Below are 5,047 nucleotides of genomic sequence, written 5' to 3' on the forward strand. Positions count from 1 at the left end.
TGTCTGCTTATGTCTTTTGCACCAAATCTTTGCGCATACCTGCCAAACTTTTGCCTTTAGCCAATCTGCTTCACGAGGGTCGACAACTTGCTATGGCTAGGCTCGTCCTTGGCAACCTGTATCAAATGCTGAATGAAGCTGTCGAGGATATCCGGAATACTAAGACCGTCTCTCTGAATGCGGCTGGACCACTTTGGCTGTTTCAACTTTGGTTGAATGCAGTCTTCGAATCTCTTCTGCCGGTACAAGATAATCCTCTAACTGTTTCTAACACCAGGATCGATGCCCATAGGCTCGAGGCCCTGACCCCTGCTTATGATGCGTCGAGTTTCGAAGCTGATTTCAGGAAGTACTTTACCATGTTTCTCGAGCTGAAGCACTACCGTTCCAGTTTCTCTCCTTACAGCAAGGCTATTCGTGGCCCTTTCTGGCTGAGGAATTCTTATCCTAATGCCTCTGATTCTGCGTTGCCCAAGGAGCACCACATCATACTTTGGAGGACCCTCTTATCTCCTAGGGTTTTAACTGTGGGCTTTGCTAGCAGTGACTACACTCTATGTGGCTACAACCCTCAACTGGTTTCTCGACAGTTTGGGCTTAGCCAAGTTCTACCCAACACTTTATTTGACAAGAGTCTAGTCCTGTACCCCGGAACTATTAAAAGGGCTCCTGTTTTCGACACGACTGTTCAGTTTTATAACAAGAGACTCCTCAACCTGAGCCCCTTCACTTACGCTCCTTCATATTATGCCACTAATGCTTTCAAAGCCTGGTGGTCTGAGTATTGGGCTCAAATTTCGAAGCCCCTCGTCGATTGTCTGCAATGCATGACAGATGCTTTTCTTTTGCAGAAGCAGGATCCGAAGAAGACCAAAGGTATGCACCTGGCAGAAATTCGATCTTTTCAAGAGTTCTTTGGTGTGGTATATTACCCAACTCTTCGCCTTCGAGATACAGTTGCGAAAGCGGCCCAAGTATTAAGGCAAAAATGGGAACTTAAAGCCAAGAAATCCAAGTTAGTGGTTCCTCCTGGTGAGGAAGGTCTATCTTTTGTTATTCGAAAAACTGGCTTTAGGTTCCCGTCTTTGCCTACGAGTAAGTTTGCATTGGCTTTTCCACCGGTCTTGCCTAAATGGGTTGACCATGTAAACATAAATGTGTTGGCCAATCAAGCTCTACCTCCTCGAAAGCGAGTGACTTGGACTAAGTACCACCTATGGAACTTTCCGTATCATGTGCCCGTCGAAATCTTCAACCACATATCGCTGAACATGCGTATTGGTCAAGGTAATACTTCGACTTGGCCTTGGTTTTCCTGTTTTACTTCTTAATTTTTCTTTTGTTTGCAGCTGAAGTCATTATTCGACCAGCTCCTCAAGTTATTTCCCCAATGGCTCATTCCTCTAAGGACAAGCCAGTCGTGATTGAGGTTGATGATGATGATGATGAAGATGATGATGTCAGTCTTGCTGACAAGCTCAAGGTACTTTCCTCATGCTTTTACCTTTTCCTTTTCGATTTCTTTGGATTATGGGCTGACGTATTTTTCGACAGAGTCGAAAACGGAAACCTAAGCCTGTTGCTTCGGCCAGTCAGAAGAGGGCCAAGGGGGTTGGTGTTTCCACCCCTAGTGGGGCTTCTAAGTTGGCATCTGATGCTCAAACAGAAGTCGATGACAAAGAGGGTGGTGGCGGCGCCGCCATTCAGGTATGTTCTCCATTCTCGAGGGTACCTTGTGACATTTTTAACCCGTGGTTTCCTAATCTGAGTCATCTCTTGTTTGTTTTGTTTCCTTTAGACTGATGTTCATGAGCACTCTACTTCCAATCCTCCATCCCGTGAGAATTCCCCAGCTCCCATTCCTGCAAAATCCAAAACTAAAGGTGTCGAGAAACCTCCCAAGGCTGCATCCTCAGCTAAAAAGACCTCCTCATCTGAGGGAAGGAGGAAGGTCAGGAGCAAATCTCGTCATAAGTCTCCTCGCCGTTCCAGAAGCTCCACCAACTCGAGCCCTTCTAAGGACACTGCTTGCCAGGTATCTTTATACTTTTCATGTTTTTTCGACTCCTCTAATATGCGTTTTACTTTATCGAAAGGGCATTAAAGAGGTTTTTCTTGCAGGAAACTCAGGGTGCAACTTCTCCCATCCGCGAAACAGAGCCTCTTCCAGGCAAGGATGACAGCCCTATGCCTCCTCCAAAATCGACTGCCACTGTGCAACATTCGCCTCAAACCAAGGGTGGCTCTTCATCTCATGTGTCTAGTGAAAAGCTCGACACTTTATTTGAGGAGGACCCGCTGGCAGCTTTGGATAGCTTCCTCGATGGCACCTTGGAATGGGACTCTCCACCCCGTCAAGCTGATGCCACTGCTGAGACTGCTCAATCAAGTGGGGTAGCCAATTCTCAGCAGATCGAGGAGAGTATGGGTCGGCTAAAGGCTATTGTCTTCGCCAATGGGTTTCTCGACCAGATCCAAGCTGATCCTCAAGCGAGCCATGCTGCTAAGGAATTGCTTGTCTTCCTTCTTGGCCAAAAACTCGATTCTCAACAGGCTGCTGCTTTGGCTAACCTTCAATCCTTTTTAGTGGATGCTTCAGCCACCTTTCATCAAGTCAAGGACGTTGGTCAAGCTGTCAGCTCTAAGGAAGCAAAAGTCTCTGCTGGTAAAGCTCAAGTTGCAGCAATGAAAGAGGACTTCAAGAAGTTCACTGCTAGGAAGGTTTTGATCGCAGATGAAATCTCTGAAGTCGACATCAAACTTGAAGAGCTGCATCGAGAGATTACCAAACTGGAGAAAAAGCGAGCTGATTTGGTCGAGGAAGGCCCTGCTGTGAAGGATCGGTTGGATGTGCTTACTAAAGACTCCAAGGCTCTGATCATCTCGACAAAAGAGGTTATCAAGGAATTGGAGATTGATCAGGCTGTGAAGAAGGGTCTCGATGCCAAGATTGCCACCTTTGCTGATTGTTTGAACTCTTTTAAAACCCTGCTGTAGGACTTTTTTTTTTTATTAATATGTAATGATGGCACTATTCTAACCATGGCTTTCGATGCCAATTGCGTGTAATATTTCGACAATGGTTTTGGCACCTAAGCCATATAATTTGACGTTTAATTTTGCCAAGTCTTTTCAGTTTCCACTACGCATTTATTTTGACGGCTATTCATTTACTGTTGCATCGTTCCAACTTCCTTGCACCTCCTCACGTAGTTGTCGCTTTGTTTCTGGGGAATGAACCAATTTATTGCAATCTTATACCACGTTTTCTTGATTCAATGCAAGTCTTTGTTCATTAAAAGCCAAAGCTATTCACGATGGTGTGGTAATCTGCATGGCCTATAACCGTAAGATGAAAAGTTGGCAACTGATTGCCATTAATTAATGCATTCCTTGGTTGTTACCCTATAAATAGAGCGTTTTTGGTTACTTCTTTTCAGTAACTTCTCCAAACTCTCCCTTGTTTCTTTTCCAGAATTCTTTTCCTGCTTTCATAAATCCTTTCAGCCATGGCTAGCCGTCGTGTTCTCAACCAGATCCGGAACTTGGCTTTTGATCAAGACTTATTCTGGGAGTTGCACTCTTTCCTTCCTTTGGCTGAAGAGCTTACGGGGCTCATTGACCAACTTCTTTCGAGGAATATTATTGCCTCGGTAAGAATTCCTCTTCAGGAGTTCTTGAGCCTCCTGCATGAAGCTGTACCTCTATATGAAGAACACCGGGAGCTTACTGCTCGAGTGTTCTTTGCTGAACACCAGATTGACGAGAAGATGGAGGAATTTGAAGAGTTGAAGGCTGCTCTTAGCCAGGCGGACCCCGAGGGGAGTGTGGGAGCTCTGAAAAACTTGGTGGACAAGCTTTCTTCTACTGCCCGTGAAGAGCTGGATATTCGACAGGAGAAATCGCGACTGGAATCCCAACAAGAGGATGTCTTGAGGCGCATAGAGCCTCTTAGGGCCAGATACAATAGTTGTAGGGCCAACCCTCCCTTTTAAAATTCCTTTGCCATAATTGTAATGCTCTATTTTACTTAATAAAACATTCGCGTTTGGCAATTTATTTTCTTTTACTTCCTTATTCGATGTTTATCTCATGCAATGTTGGCTTATACGTTTTTAAATATTTGCCATTTATCGTCATTTGTCGATTACCTCCTAATTCCTTAATCGAATAAGCGTTGTTTAAAAGTACTTTCTCGACTGTAAAAGGGCCTTCCCAGTTTGGGGCCCACTTTCCATAACGTTTATCTTTTTATCAATTGGTAAGACGACCTTCCATACGTAATCACCAAGCATAAAAGACTTAGCTCTAACCTTTTTGTTATAAGCTTTAGCAATGCGATCCTTTTGCCTGGTTAAGGTATCCAACACCAATAGTCTTTCTTCGTCGAGATTGACTAATTCGTCAAGCATCATACTCCAATAATCTTCACTTGGAATTTCCTCTTGTCTTTGAATTCTGCACGATTGTAAATATACTTCTGCTGGTAATACCGCTTCTTGACCATATGCTAGTCGAAAAGGCGTTGCTCCGGTAGATTCCTTAGGTGAATTCCTGTAAGCCCAAAGCACTTGGCCTAACGTTTGATGCCAGTTTTTAGGTTTTCGACCAACATGTTTTTTAATCAAGGAGATCAACGTTTTGTTGGCCGCTTCGACTTGACCATTCGCTTGAGCATAATAGGGGGTCGAGGTTAGGAGTTTATACCCCAAGATTCTGCGAATGATGCTACCTTTTGGCCTACAAACACTGTGCCTTGGTCTGTAGTAAGTGACTCAGGTAACCCAAAGCGGTACACTATGTGATTCTGAATGAACTCGATCACCGTGTCTTGGGTCACATTTTGTAGAGGAATTGCCTCTACCCACTTGGTAAAGTAATCTATAGCCACTATGATGTACTTATGTTGCCTAGAAGAACATGGGTTAATTTCGCCAATTAGGTCTAAAGCCCAACCCCTGAATGGCCAAGGCTTAATGATCGAATGTAATTCACTTGCTGGCACATGTTGTATCCCCGCGTGTCTCTGACAATCTTGGCACTCTTG

The sequence above is a fragment of the Lotus japonicus genome, chromosome 4, assembly GCF_012489685.1.
Source record: "Lotus japonicus ecotype B-129 chromosome 4, LjGifu_v1.2".
Lineage (NCBI taxonomy): Eukaryota > Viridiplantae > Streptophyta > Magnoliopsida > Fabales > Fabaceae > Lotus > Lotus japonicus.